General features: G+C 44.8%; 1 pseudogene; it reads right to left on the reverse strand.

The window, feature by feature from the left end:
- The window catches only part of LOC144738374 (uncharacterized), a 215,599-nt pseudogene extending 203,422 nt beyond the window's left edge, over window positions 1-12,177 (reverse strand).
- Between the last annotated feature and the right edge of the window lie 4,198 nt (window positions 12,178-16,375).

Raw genomic sequence — 16,375 nt, forward strand, 5'->3', positions numbered from 1 at the left:
CACTTCTCTTCCTCCACCTGCTTCTCCATGAGGCACTTCTCCTCCATGATGCACTTCTCTTCCTCCACCTGCTTCTCCTCCATGAGGCACTTCTCCTCCATGAGGCACTTCTCTTCCTCCACCTGCTTCTCCTCCATGAGGCACTTCTCCTCCATGTGGCACTTCTCTTCCTCCACCTGCTTCTCCTCCATGAGGCGCTTCTCCATGAGGCACTTCTCTTCCTCCACCTGCTTCTCCTCCATGAGGCACTTCTCCTCTATGAGGCACTTCTCTTCCTCCACCTGCTTCTCCTCCATGAGGCACTTCTCTTCTATGAGGTACTTCTCTTCCTCCACCTGCTTCTCCTCCATGAGGCACTTCTCTTCCTCCACCTGCTTCTCCTCCATGAGGCACTTCTCCTCTATGAGGCACTTCTCTTCCTCCACCTGCTTCTCCTCCATGAGGCACTTCTCCTCCATGAGGCACTTCTCCTCCATGAGGCACTTCTCTTCCTCCACCTGCTTCTCCTCCATGAGGCACTTCTCCTCCATGAGGCACTTCTCCTCCATGAGGCACTTCTCCTCCATGAGGCACTTATCTTCCTCCACCTGCTTCTCCTCCATGAGGCACTTCTCCTCTATGAGGCACTTCTCTTCCTCCACCTGCTTCTCCTCCATGAGGCACTTCTCCTCCATGAGGCACTTCTCCTCCATGAGGCACTTCTCTTCCTCCACCTGCTTCTCCTCCATGAGGCACTTCTCCTCCATGAGGCACTTCTCCTCCATGAGGCACTTCTCCTCCATGAGGCACTTATCTTCCTCCACCTGCTTCTCCTCCATGAGGCACTTCTCCTCCATGAGGCACTTATCTTCCTCCACCTGCTTCTCCTCCATGAGGCACTTCTCTTCCTCCACCTGTTTATCCATGAGGCACTTCTTCTCTATGAGGCACTTCTCTTCCTCCACCCGCCTCTTCTCCATGAGGCACTTCTCCTCTATGAGGCACTTCTCTTCCTCCACCCGCCTCTCCTCCATGAGGCACTTCTCCTCCATGAGGCACTTCTCTTCCTCCACCTGCTTCTCCTCCATGAGGCACTTCTCCTCCATGAGGCACTTCTCTTCCTCCACCTGCTTCTCCTCCATGAGGCACTTCTCCTCCATGAGGCACTTTTCTTCCTCCACCCGCCTCTCCTCCATGAGGCGCTTCTCCATGAGGCACTTCTCTTCCTCCACCTGCTTCTCCTCCATGAGGCACTTCTCCTCTATGAGGCACTTCTCTTCCTCCACCCGCCTCTCCTCCATGAGGCACTTCTCCTCTATGAGGCACTTCTCTTCCTCCACCTGCTTCTCCTCCATGAGGCACTTCTCTTCCTCCACCTGCTTCTCCTCCATGAGGCACTTCTCCTCTATGAGGCACTTCTCTTCCTCCACCCGCCTCTCCTCTATGAGGCACTTCTCCTCTATGAGGCACTTCTCTTCCTCCACCTGCTTCTCCTCCATGAGGCGCTTCTCCTCCATGAGGCACTTCTCCTCCATGAGGCACTTATCTTCCTCCACCTGCCTCTCCTCTGAAGCACTTCTCCATGAGGCGCTTCTCTTCCTCCACCACCCGCTTCTCCTCCATGAGGCACTTCTCCTCCATGAGGCACTTCTCTTCTTTGACCCGCTTAGCTTCTATGAGGCGCTTCTCCTCATCGACAAACTTAACAATGGCGAGACACTTCTCTTCCAGATGCTTCTCCTTGAGACGCTTCACCTCGCGAAGGCGCTTTTCCTCCATGAAGCGCGTTTCCTCAAGGAGGTGCTTTTCCATGACGCGTTTCACGTCATTGAGGATCTTGTTTCTAAGGCAATAATGCTCCGCGAGGTGCTTCAACTTGGCGAGGCGCTTCACCTCAATGGGGCGCTTCTCTTTCATGATGCGCTCCTCCGCAAAGCGCTTCTCCTTGAGATGCTTTTCCTCCTGGAGATGCTTCACTTCTGCGAGGTACTTCACTCTGGAAGAGACACTTCTCCAGATGCTTCTCGAGACGCTTCACCTCACGGAGCCGCTTCTCCTCCATGGAGCGCTTCTCCTCAATGACGCGCTTCTCCATGAGGCGGTTCTTGAGGAGATTGTCTCGAAGGCATTTCTCCTCTGGGATGTGCGTCACCCTGGCAAGGCGCTTCATCTCAATGAGGCGGTCCTCTTCCATGGTGCGTTTCTCCTTCGCAAGGTGCTTGTTCTCCTGGAGACGCTTCACCCCGCTGAAGTTCTTCACCTTCCCAATGCTGCTCTGTTCACGCGAAGAAAAGCACAGGACCATTCAGACATGCACACGCAGGACAAAATTCATACTCGCAGGCACGCAAACATGGACGGGCACGTACACGAACAAAAATGCATACTCGCACATCTATGTACGAATGCAAACATGAACATTTACTCGTGCAAACATGCTAGAACACGTGAATATACACCACCTAATGTTATAAAAAATACATGTTACATCATATATTCTCACAAGTTCCATAAACGTACTTAAGGCTGTGTTAGTCTGCGACGAGTTCATAGCCATTGTTGGCAACAATCATTACGGGCAAAACATTTCCACAATATTCGATTGTAAAGATCTGGATGCCCATAATCTGGACAAATTTTACTGCAGCATCCATAGTAGGCAACTGGAATGGCAACTTCCAGTCAGCTCACAAACGGAATTCATGAGATTGCATGATATTCTGTCTTCATTGGCAAAATAAATGGCAACTTGAAGTGCTTGCACGCGTGGGATATGGCAGCACGTGATGGTGGAGAGATGGAGTGATGGTGTCGGGAGATGGTGTTGTGATATGGAGGTGAAATTGTGGAATGTGCTGGAGAGATAGTGTCTTGTGATGGTATAGACACATTATGAGGCTCTATGATGGTCTATTGAGTTGGTGGTGGTGTGATGAGAAAGGTGACGTGGAGATATGGTGTGGTGATGTTTTGGTGCAATGGTGTGGTGAAATGGTGTGCTAGTGTGGAGTGAATGTGGTGTGTTTGACCCCCATAGGTCCCATACCCACCTTTGGGGAGCGATGCTCATAGCTTTGGCCTGGGAAAGGGTCCACTTCATCCATAATGTCCTCCCACGTGGTCGACTGGCGCCACGACTCCCGGTCTATGGAGAACAGAAAATGCATTCAAAGGACGAGTAATGAATTAGAGAACGAAGCACATGAAGATTCACAGAACTAATTCTGAGGTCCCTGTAATTACCTCTGACCACACAACAGGACCTGCTATTGAGAAATATTCATCACATGGCAGTAAAACTTTACGCGTCATATTTTTGTAAGCATGTTGAGATCATCAATTCCATAAACTTGAGACCCCCATACTCTTAGGTTTTTTTCGGTAAAGTCACGCTTGCTGTATTAAGTAAATGACTTTTACTTGATACAGCAAGCGTGCTGTGACGGTTCCACCTGAAGACGGAAGCTTGTGTTGCCTCCGAAACGTCGTGATTTTTATTTTACTGTTATTATTATTATTTTTTTTTTACCTACGTGACTTTCTCGAAAAAACCTAAGAGTATGAATCCTTGCAGTCACGAAAGCTTCAAATCTAGAATTGAGACCCCCATTTAAACAAATATGGCTGAAACTCAGATCTGGAACGAGACAAATGATTTTACTTTCAGGAATTTAATAGTAAAAAAATATTCTCAAAATCAAACAAGTAAAGGTCGATTTATCATTCCCCATTGACATCCTTATCTATTGAATTTATTCATCCTGAAGTGAAAGCCATCAAACACAGGAACAACGAAAGTGAAATCCACGTACATCCTGAAACCGATCATCTGCAGTAGTTATTATAAAAAAATGAGGAAAATGAAAAATTTTAAAAAAAAAATATTGATCAAAGATGTGATCACAGTCTTTCTCCAACTTTAGCTCAACAAAACCACGAGAGTAAAATCAGGAATTGAACCACCTCACAACCACTGCACATCACACCACATCAACAAGTAATCCGATAGGACTACGAAGCACCACCTTAACGTGACGGAGTCTGGAATAAACAAGACAGCATGCTCACATCATTTGCTGTGAGAAAATTACAACACATGCCACCTTCTACCATGAGCACCAGCCATTTAACAGCCCCGATGATCCAATTACTAGAACATAAAAGGAATGCTTTCATTGGAACACGTTAAAAAGCATTCACAACATCACTCTAGCAGGGGTTACTGGAAATCACTGGAAAAATATTTAAGATACACGAATATACACTGCAACAGTACTCAATACATTTGACTCTCCAGCCACTCCACTACATCCAGCCATCTCTCAGGATCCAACTGCATGGGGTCAAAAGAAGAATTGTCAGGACTCATTACATCCAATACATTCAGCCATCTCTCAGGATCCACCTGCATCGGTTCGAAAAGTGAATTTTTTTCAGGACTCATTTCAGCACTTTGCATTTCACCTTTTGATTTCACTTCCCTATCATTGCGGATCTTCTGATGCTTGTTTCGGGGTGATGACCGTGAACTTGTCCTCTCCCTCGTAGAGCAATTGAATGGCTTCTCACCCAAGTGTGTTTTCTGGTGCCTTTGAAGATGTGATTTCAGTACAAATGCCTTCCCGCACACAGTGCAATTGAATGGCTTCTCGCCCGTGTGTGTTTTCTGGTGAGTGTGAAGATTTGATTTCTGTACAAATGCCTTCCCGCAGACAGCGTAATTGAATGGTTTCTCACCCGTTTGTGTTTTCTGGTGAGTGTGAAGATCTGCTTTACGTGCAAATGCCTTCACACCAACAGAGCAATTGAATGGCTTCTCGTCCGTGTGTTTTCTGGTGACTTTGACGATTTCGTTTAAGTGAAAATGCCTTCCCACACACAGGGCAAGTGAATGGCTTCTCATCCGAGTGTGTTTTCTGGTGAGTGTGAAGATTTTGTTTTAGTGAAAATGCCTTCCCACAAAGAGAGCACTTGAATTGATTCTCGCCTGTGTGTGTTTTCTGGTGAGTGTGAAGATCTGCTTTATGTGCAAATGCCTTCACAGAAACAGAGCAATTGAATGGCTTCGCACCCTAGTGTGTGTGGCGCTGTGGAGAGTTTAACTGCTCCATTTGACTTATTCGTCAGAGCAGAGTAACAGTCGCGGGTGTTGTTGCGAGTTAAAGGCGCCCTCTAAGCTGCCTGGATGTCTGGCTCAAATCGCCAAAAAGCAACTCTCACTAACGTCTAACCGAGACACAGTAACGTCTCGTAAGTCGGACTACACACACGATTACCAGTTTATCCACTAATTATGACTGTCAGTTTTGTTGCCAGATAGAAGGGTAAAAAAAACAATTATATTTTTACTGGCAAATGAGGTTCCCATAGTGTAGATACTTGCCTCGAGCTCTCATACTCTGATGGTGCATTGTCTTTGAGTTGTGCGCCTTTTGGCGTCATCTGGTTCAACCCATGTGAGACTAGGCTCTAAGGAAAGCTGTCTCGGGTGTGGACCAATCAACTTCAAGGACAGTGCACATACATTATCAGAGTTATGTCTTTTGTTTGTATTGTGACTGCAGGTATTGCGGTCTATGCAAACATGACTCCTTGTAAAAAGGTGTCAGTTTTGTTGCCAGATAGAAGGGTAAAAAACCAATTATCAAAGACACTTACTTGTTGATGCACGGCGTATCGATGTCCCTGTAACCCGTCTGAAGAGATCGCCACGAACTCTCCCAAGCGAAGTCGCCAACCAGTCGCCAAGCAATCGTGCTCGCCAGGCTGGGTCTCGTAGAAGAAGGGTTATCTGCAGAGCGAGGAGTCGAGTGTCTATCCTCAGTAAAATCCCTCTCGAAATGATCTTGAGGTCTGATTTAACGCCCCTTCTAACTTCCATCTAGCATCCAAATCCTTTGTTCTCGACTTGGCCTATCATGGACTTTGCATTCAATTAGAATTTTTTACATTAACAATCCGCATATCTAGCAACATAGCTTAGCTAATCTGGCCATTGTACTTAAACTTTACTAAGTATGCACATCTGCATAATTGTACGCTTCCGTTTGAATAAGGATGTGCATCTCCCTGCATAATTCTGTGTTTCGTGTTAATTTGCCAATATTCACCCCGCAATGTCCTGTTATCTGCTGCAGGTTTAGAGGATTTATTAGCGACATACAGTCTAAAGTATCAACATTATGATGTCGAGTTTAATTTGGACTAAGAGGTGCAGGTTTATGCTGTGCTGACCTTGTTTTATAAATATATTTAGAACACTCTTGTTGAACAGGGTGCTTTGAGAAAACGAGGGTGTTTTATTTCCAATTTCTGTCGTAAACTTTGAACAATCATTTGAATGGTTTAGCTTATAAGCGTGGTTTATAATAAAGTAACGCAACAAAAAAACAATCGTCACCTTTTAGTCTGTAACATACGACCTTCGGTGTGTATATACACCAGTGTGTTTGTGTTCAATATTTTGCACGTGTTTAAGATTTGTGACGAGTTTTTGGTAATTGCATTGACTATTGAGGGGTTACCAGCCCCTCGCACCCGTCCAAAGACCTCGTGGGCCGCTGTGATGGCTACGAGCCTTCCCTCCGGGACATTGCTCACATCCACCACAGCGTTACCGTCTGACACCGTCAATGAAGGAAGGGGGTTGTTTTTGCAAAACTTTACTCGTGGCAGGGGATTGGCAAAAAACAGGGAGTGCCTCCTTCTGATAAACAAAAAACGAATGAAGGGGGCATGGGAGCGTGGCGTAAGGTGTGGAAAGCTGTAAGTCACAGGTATCATTCGAATTGGGTCAATGACACCAGCACACAAATGGTGGGGTCGTTTGGAATGATGTTGCATTGATGAAAGATTAAGTTCTCAACGTTGCATTTCGTAGTTTGGCAGTCTGGATGGCGTCAGTCTCAAATTTCTCCATGAAAACGTTGGCTACAACCGGAGATAGGTTGTATAGCAGATTGTATAATAATAAATAGTATAAAAGTGTAATGTTTAATATAATGTATAAGGTAATATATAGTATCGTAATTGTATAGTGAATATACAGCAGTGTGGTATACAGTATAGGGTGGGTAGAATAATACATAGTGTAATATTATAATGTATAGTCTAAGGTGGTGTATAGTAATACAGTATATTATTTAATGTTGGGTTTGTCTATGGCAGTATATAGTACGGGGTAGAACCGTGTGATGTAAGAGAAAAAGTTTAGCTGGAGGCATATTATATTTTTTGCGACATAGAATTGTATTGTATGAATTACTGTTAGAAGCTCAGCTTATTGGAGAGTATATTTAGTATACTGATGATACTGATGTAGTTTATATTTTAGTTTTTTACGTGGTGGTTTAGTTACTGCCGCTCCATACTATTAACATTCCTTCCCTTTATTAATGCTAACCCTACTCCCTCCCTTTGATGCTGCTAATCCTGCATAATGCACGGGCATAATATGACTTTGAAACCCCCCGTCCACCTCCTACGCATTCCCATAAATATGCTAAATTCCTCTTGATATGAAAATTCATTTGTCAAGGCGCTCTACCCCCTCCAACCCAGCTTAAATATACGCTGCCAAACCTGGTGGTGTTCTTTCAGACGCTGTCTTTCCGACAGACCTGTTCTTCACCTGAGGATGGCTGCTTGCGTTGTGGCCGAAACGTCGTGAGAATAATTTTATTTTGTTTTATTTTTATTATTTTATTATTTCCCTTCTACGTGACTTTACCGAAAGAACCAAGAAGATAATTCAGCGTTCTTCTGTTTAACCAGTGAAAATGATCACAAAACCTATTACACAGCTGTGCGTATGAACATGCGCAGTGTAGTGGTAGTGTACTGGTAGTGTAGTGGTAGTGTAGTGGTAGCGTAGTTGTAGCGGAGTGGTAGTGTAGTGGTTAGCACGCAGCTCAATTCTCGCTCACGTTAAATTCTTGCTCAACATCAGCGACGATTATCTGAACCGGTCGTGGGCCTCAAGGAGGCTGCCTCTGACACCTCCCTATGGTGGAAAGGAGCCAGGAGGCGCCGTCTCGCGTCCTCTCCCCTGACGACGACGGTGTCAGGCCGGCGGTGGTCCACGACGCTCAGCGTCGAGCTTCACCTTGAAGTCGGCTTTCTAGGGAATGTGGCCCAACAGTGGGTGGCAGACGCCACGCAAGGCTACAAGTGCCTTCAGGGTGTGCGAGTGTTCGCGAACGCTGAGGCTCAGGCGTGAATGTCGGGATGAAGGGGTCATCCTGCGGTGTATCGCGTGCGTATCGGGTGGTCCCAGAGATACGCAGGGTGGCTGATCTAAAATATTCAAAACACACCAACCCCTCTTGAAATGCCTCAAGTTTTGGCTGGTAAAAAATTTAATAGTGGCGGCGATAAAGTGAGCCTGGGAAAGTAGGCACGAACCAAAAGCGCCGCATAACCCCACAGTCCTGCCGAGCTGCTACTTACAGCTGGAAGCTTTCAGGAATTCAACAGTTAAAAATCAATACGTAAATGTCAAGTAATCATACTCTGTATATATATGCATATATATTAATCCATTGAGAGGGCAGATCCAGCAGTGGATAGTGTGAATCTAATAACGACCACAATGTGATGATAGTGATTATAATGCAATTCAAATCCCGCAGTTCGCATATATACATACAACAATTATTCATTCGAGTGTGATTCTAATATGGGATATTTTGAGAGGCATATGACTATTCGGCCTTGCCCGCATCCCTACACTGATGTTCACCTTCAGTGCAGGCAGGAACAATCACCACTCCACGCGTGGGGCATACAGCTTCCTACAGCTCACCGCCACGGTTGGCCCTTCATTATTTTATTCAAAATAGGAGCCACTCTCCCTGTTGTTTGGCATTATCCTGCCCACGAGTGAAGTTCTGTAAAAACAACCCCTACCTCATCATCGATGCAGGGCGGTAAAGCTGTGGTAAATGTGAGCAATGTCCTAGAGGGAAGGCTCATAGACATCACAGAGGCCCACGAGGTCTCCGGACTGTTGCAATGGGCTGGTAACCCCTCCACATGCAATGCACTTACCGTGAAAACACGTGGAAAATGTGTCAACACATTCGTACACACAGCACTGTAATACACAAAGGTCTAAATACACAGGAGACTTTCTGCTATAGACTGAAATGCGATCATGGCTGCGTTACAATATGATAAACAACGCATACAAACGATACCATCCAAATGGGTATCCACGGCAATTGTAACAATTTTAATTGATCAAATATAACAATTCACCTTCGTTGTCTAGACACACCCTGATCAACAAAGGTCCTTAAACATATTCATAAAACCACATCAACACGATATGAAACATGCACCTCTTAGCATGAGTATATCTCGATCAACAATATATTATACTGTATTTCACAGGTAAGGCCGGTAACTTGATCACAGTTTACAGGCCATTGGAAATGTGCAAAATCCTACTTAGGCTTAAGCACAATGGCCACATGAGATTAGGTTTGTTATATATGAGGAGCGTTACATGCGAGAATAACAATTGAATGCAAGGAAGTTTATGAAGAAAATGTAAATGATTCTAGAGAGATTTCATAAATGGGAAGAATAATTTCAACCAGTGTGCCGTAGCAAATGCAAACACATGGAATGAAATAAAGTAAACTAATGTCTTCACTACACTCATTAAACATGTGGCCACTATTTTAAATAATATTAATAATTCCAAGCGTTTGGAGTGGAAACAGAGAAGGAATTAGAATTGAATGCGGGTTTTTTTCAAAAGTATAACGTACTTCAGTGTTGTGGGGCATCTAATATTTATATCGTCAGTTTAACCTGTGAAAATAATCACAAAACCTCGCTATCCTAGTCTGCTACTGTGTGTATGTACATGGATCTGTACTGATGTGTACGTCACTCGTGTGTATATTTACACTTGTTTATGTGGATATGTACAAGCGTGTATGTATGTGTGTATAGGTATGTACAATCATTTGTTCGCCCATTTATTTGTGATGTCAAACGCAATCCCTGTGTACGTACACTGCTGTGTATGTATATTCGTGTGTGGGTGTGTGTACATGGGAGTGTATATGTGTACTCGTGTATTATTGTTATAATATTGTATCGTACAAATAATTGAGGGGCAACGTGGTAATGAATGCGGCGCGGCACCACAACAGGGAACTACAGGGATGAGACTCCCCGCTCGTGGTGCTAAATGAATGAAAACAGCGCCACTGAGCAGACAGAGCCCCGCCCCTACAGCTCGTGAGTGTGACGTAGTGAGTGTGACCAGCGGACTGCCACGATGCTGCCAGGTAAGGGTAAACTTGTGTGATGGAGATGCTTCACCTGATACTCGCCTCCACACGTGTTCGCTATGAACATTTTAGCAATAAGGGACGATCAGTCATCTTTCACCTATCAGGTCTTTATTGTTCTGCAAGTATTAACGTTAATACTTGTAGAAACACATGCACACTCGTGTGTGAATGCACAACGCTGTATATACAGTCGTGTTTGGATGCACACTCGTGTGTGTATGTCTACTCGTCCGTGTTTTTTTTAAAGGAAAGATATGGTAGCAATAACGTACGATCAGTCATCTTTAAAAACAGGTCTTTATTAATCTGCAAGAAATCTCACGTTAATACTCGTATCGAAATCTTTATTAATACGTATGCTCAAACAGGAAAGGAACTAGGCAAATTATTTCCCAATAGGAATTCAACAGTTAAAATATATTCTTAAAATCAAACACGTAAACGTCGATTTCCCCTTTGACGTCCTTTTCGACTGAAGCCATTCGTCCTAAGTATAAAATTGTTGTCATTCTGAAATCCGTGAACACTTCTGGAACTTAAAAGGAAGACATTCATCCGAACACATTATAGAGCATTCACAACATCACTCTAGCTTGAAGTCCTAGAAATCACCGAAAAATATATATGAGACACGAATACTCCACTACATCAAGCCATCTTTCAGGATGCAACTGCATGGGGTCGAAAGAGGAATTTCGTTGAGGACTCATGACAACATTTTTACTCTTTGTTTGATGATGCCTGTGAAGTGTTACTGACTGTGAAAATGATTCCAACACACAGAGCAATCAAACGGTTTTGTTAAAATAATTACACTAGCTTGGAGTAGTGCTGGAAATCACTGATATAATCAATTGCACCTAATACATTGATCTAACAGAGAAACAAACGTGCACATTCCAGGACTTTAACAAAAGTACTCAGTACTTTGATTATCCAGCCACTCCAGCAGCCATTTCTCATTATCAACCTGCACGGGGTCGAAATAGGAATTGTCGTCAGGGCTCAGTACATCCAGCCATTTCGCAGGATCCAACTGCATGGGGTCGAAATAGGAATTGTCGTCAGGACTCATTACATCCACGCATCTCTCAGGATCCACCTGCATAGGTTCGAAAGATGCATTTTTTTCAGGACTCATTGCAGCACTCTGTATTTCTCCTTTTGATTTCACTTTCCTATCATTGCGGATCTTCTCATGCTTGTTTCGGGGTGATGACCGTGTCCTCTCCAACGGAGAACAATTGAATGGCTTCTCGCCCTTGTGTGTTTCCTGGTGACGATGAAGATTTGATTTCCGTGAAAATGGCTTCCCACATACAGAGCAATTGAACAGCTTCTCGCCCGTGTGTGTTTTTTGGTGAGTGTGAAGATCTGCTTTACGGGCAAATGCCTTCACACAAACAGAGCAATTGAATGGCTTCTCACCCGAGTGTGTTTTCTGGTGATTGCGAAGAGTTGATGAATCTGCAAATGCCTTCCCACACACAGAGCAATTGAATGGCTTCTCACCCGTGTGTGTTTTTTGGTGATTGCGAAGAGTTGATGAATCTGCAAATGACTTCCCACACACAGAGCAATTGAACGGCTTCTCGCCCGTGTGTGTTTTCTGGTGCTTGTGAAGATCTGATTTCCGTGAAAATGCCTTCCAACACACAGCGCAATTGAATGGCTTCTCGCCCGTGTGTGTTTTTTGGTGAGTGTGAAGATCTGCTTTACGGACAAATGCCTTCACACAAACAGAGCAATTGAATGGCTTCTCACCCGAGTGTGTTTTCTGGTGACTGCGAAGAGTTGATGAATCTGCAAATGCCTTCCCACAAAGAGAGCAATTGAATGGCTTCTTACCCGTGTGTGCGTGCCGCTGTGGAGAGTTTTTCTGCTCCATGTGAAACTTCGTGGATGTCTGGCTGAAATCGCCAAAAAGCAACTCTCACTAACGTCTAACCGAGTCACAGTAACGTCTCGGAAGTCGGACTACACACACGATTACCAGTTTATCCACTAACGAAGACACTTACTTGTTGATGCACGGCGTATCGATGTCCCTGGAACCCGTCTGAAGAGATCACCACGAACTCTCCTGAAGCAAAGTAGCCAAGCAATCGTGCTCGCCAGGCTGGGTCTCGTGGAAGAAGGGTTATCTGCAGAGCGAGGAGTCGAGCCTCTATCTTCAGCAAAATCCCTCTCGAAATGTCCTTGAGGTCTGATTTTAAGCCCTTTATAATTCCCCTGTAGCATCCAAATCCTTTGTTCTCGACTTGGCCTATCATGGACTTTGCATTCAATTGTAAATTTTAGGCATTAACAATCCGCATATCTAGCAACATAATACGTATGTACATCTCACTGCATAATTGTACACTTCCGTTTGAATAAGGATGTGCATCTCCATGCATAATTCCGTGTTTCGTGTTAATTTGCTAATATTCACCCCCCAATGTCCTCTAAACTGCTGCAAGTTTAGAGGATTATAAAGCGACATACAGCCTGAAATATCAAAATTGGTGATCTCGAGCTTGATTTGGAATAAGATGTGCATATTCAGAGTGATGGTCGCAACGGATAATCTACTGTAGGTACAGTGTTGCTGTTGCACCCGCCGAACACTGCGTCCTGGTGGCGATATCTCGGCAACGAAGAACGTCCGCGGGTGCAAACAAGAACCCTCCACTAATCAGATAGCCACATACATTTTCTATTCCAGAACTTTCAATAAAATCTGTTAATTATTGGTGGCGTTCGGTTCGACGGCCCAGTGGCCAAAACTGACCACTCTTTCGTATGCAGCTCCATCAATATTGCGCCCATTCCCTTGAAACCACTGTGCTTAATCTTTCATTGGGCCGAAACAAGTGTGTGCAAAGTGGCCCTGCACAGTTCCCGGCCCTACATATCAAACCAGCGCTCGAGAAATTCTGTCGGTGTCGCCTTCAATCTGATTGGACAAATAAATGATCCCTTACATTGAATTCGCTGAAAGTGGGCTGTGTGCTTTTTGGCGGCAGCACGCGCCGGTCAGTCAGTCAGTCGTCGATTTCCAAACAAGCAGAAGCACACAGAAGGTAAGCCGTGTGTGATAGCATAGGTCTGGCAAGGTCTGCGCCGCAGTGGTGCAGTGCACTGTGGGCGCAGACCCTGCGCTGTGTGAGTATCGTGTGTATGTAAGTGTGCGAATGGTAGTTACGGTAATATTACGTATATTTATGTAAAAAATGGGTGCTGCGTGCTGCGATTAGTGGAGTCCCCAAACAACTTTACCTTACGAGTAGGCAGGGGTCGCTATACAGTGAGTCTTAGCGGACTGAGCTGGCAGCTTCACCTGCCGGGACCACGGCCAGTTGCGTAGCGCCCCCTACAGTTTCGGGAGTTCCGCCCATGGCTCAATACCCCCATGGGGCAACCGAGCTGACTGTTTGATGGCTTATTACCATTATTATGTATTGACGTTGATCACGTCTCCATGCACGGCTTGCTGTCTACTTCGGTTGTGTAATTGAGATGTTGTGCATGCTGGTAGTGGTAAGGGCATGTGTTGCATAATATGCAGCATGTGTCCGCGTATCATGTTTAGCACGGATGCAGTTGGCGTTACTGTACATTTATCATGTTTTGGAGTGCCAATCCCATGCACTTTGAAATGTAATAAACTGTAAAAAAAGGTTGCAGCCCGGTCCCCGCCGCTGTCACTCTCTGGCCGTTGCACAAGCCATATCGGAATTTGCGACATGCTGAAACAATGAGTACAGTGTGACACCACCCGGGTAACTCCCGGGATCAAAATGGGCATTGGAAAGTGATCGCTTTATTGAGATGATTATGGTACTACCACAGGGTATTGTGAACGGTTCAGGAGGAGGAGAAGTCTGGATTTGTAAGTCTCACAGTACCGGTAAGAAGCGCCGGGTGGGGGATGCCCTCCACTGGGGTGCAAATTCTGTCATTATTAGTATACGATCATGCAATGTTTCTATCTGCAAGCTGTCATAACTGAAACGATCCCCGTTATTGTTCGATTGAGAAATGGAGTGACCCATACCTCTGATACCATATGTGAGGAACCCAAAAATCTGATGCATGCATAAAACACCCACAATGGGAATACGTAAACGTAAAAACACCAACAAAATATTTTTTATAAGAAAAAAATAGGTGGCCCCATCACGGATTTGTCTGTGTGTGTACATACAGACGGAGGATGCAGGGGCTAACCTGTGTGCGATCGGAACGGTGCAATTGCTGACCAATGTCACTGTGGATGGCGCACATGCGATGCAAGGGCATGGTGGATGGTGGAGCGCATATGGATGGTGCGTTACGAATAAAATAAAAGAAACCGCTGGAAGCAGCCATGCGAGCAGGCTACCTTGAGAGCGATCGCGAATGGGTTGCGTGTCTGGAAGAAGCCTCGCTCTTTCAGATGCCGTACCAGCTTCGTCAACTCTTCGCTACGATTCTGCTGTATTCCATGCCAGCAGATACGAAGGCTCTCTGGGATAAATTCTACGACGAATTGGCTCGCGATTACGAGTACCAGTACCGCCAGCTGACCAACAAATAAGAAATGGTAACTCTTCTTGGTTCTTTCGGTAAAGTCACGTATAAGGAAAAGAATAAAAAAATAAACGGAATAAAATAATTCTCACGACGTTTCGGCCACAACGCACGCAGCCGTCCTCAGGTGAAGAACAGGTCTGTCGGGGAGACAGCGTCTGAATGAAACAGCACCATGCTTGGAGCGTATATTTAAGCTGGGTTGGAAGGGGGGAGAGGGCGCCTTGACAAAATAATTTGCATATCAAGAGGAATTTAGCATATTTATGGGAAATGCAGGTATGTGATTAGTACTACTTCTGCCCGTGCATTATGCAGGATTAGCAGCATCAAAGGGAGGGGATATGGGAAATGCAGGTATGTGATTAGTACTACTTATGCCCGTGCATTATGCAGGATTAGCAGCATCAAAATGAGGGGATAGGGGAAGCATTCAATACATCGAAATTGTTAATAATTCCAAGCGTCTGCAGTGGAAACAGAAAATTAATTAGAATCGCATGCTTTCTGTCATTAGCGTCACGTACTTCAATGTTGTGGGGCATCTAAGATTCATATCGTCAGCTTAACCTGTGAAAATAATCACAAAATCCCGCTTTCCAAGTATACTACTGTTTGTATGTACATGGATCTGTACTTCTGTGTATGTCCACTCGTGTGTTTATTTACACTCGTTGATGTGGATATGTATATGCGTGAATGTGTGTGTATAGGTATGTACAATAATTTGTTCGCACATTTGTTCGTGTAGTAGAACGCAATCCCTTTGTACGTAAACTGATGTGTATGTACACTCGTGTGTGTATGCGCACTTGTATGCATGTGCACCCGTGTGTGTATGTATGAAGCAGTGTGTATGCACATTCGTGTATGTTTCAACAGTGCTGTGTATGTCCACTCGTGTGTGGGTGTGTGTACATGGGAGTGTATGTGTACTCGTGTATGATTATGTATTGGAACAAATTATTTTTATATTGTGTCATACAAAGAAATGAGGGGCAACGTGGTAGGAATGCGCCACCACAACAGGGAACTACAGGGATGAGACTCCCCGCTCGTGGTGCTAAATGAATGAAAACAGCGCCACTGAGCAGACAGAGCCACGCCCCTACAGCTCGTGAGTGTGACGTAGTGAGTGTGACCAGCGGACTGCCACGATGCTGCCAGGTAAGGGTAAACTTGTGTGATGGAGATGCTTCACCTGAAACTCGCCCCCACACGTGTTCTCTATGAACATTGTAGCAATAAGGGACGATCTGTCATTTTTAACACATCAGGTCTTTATTGTTCTGCAAGTATATTAACGTTAAGACTTGTAGAAACACATGCACACTCGTGTGTGAATGTACACCGCTGTATATACAGTCGTGTTTGGATGCACACTCATGTGTGTATGTCTACTCGTCCGTTTTTTTAAGGAAGGATATGGTAGCAATAACGTACGATCAGTCATTTTTAAAAACAAATCAGGTCTTTATTAATCTGCAAGAAAAAACACTTTAATACTCGTATCGAAATCTTTATTAATACGC

Source organism: Lampetra planeri, chromosome 82 (assembly GCF_965212315.1).
Source record: "Lampetra planeri chromosome 82, kcLamPlan1.2.h2, whole genome shotgun sequence".
Taxonomy (NCBI): domain Eukaryota; kingdom Metazoa; phylum Chordata; class Hyperoartia; order Petromyzontiformes; family Petromyzontidae; genus Lampetra; species Lampetra planeri.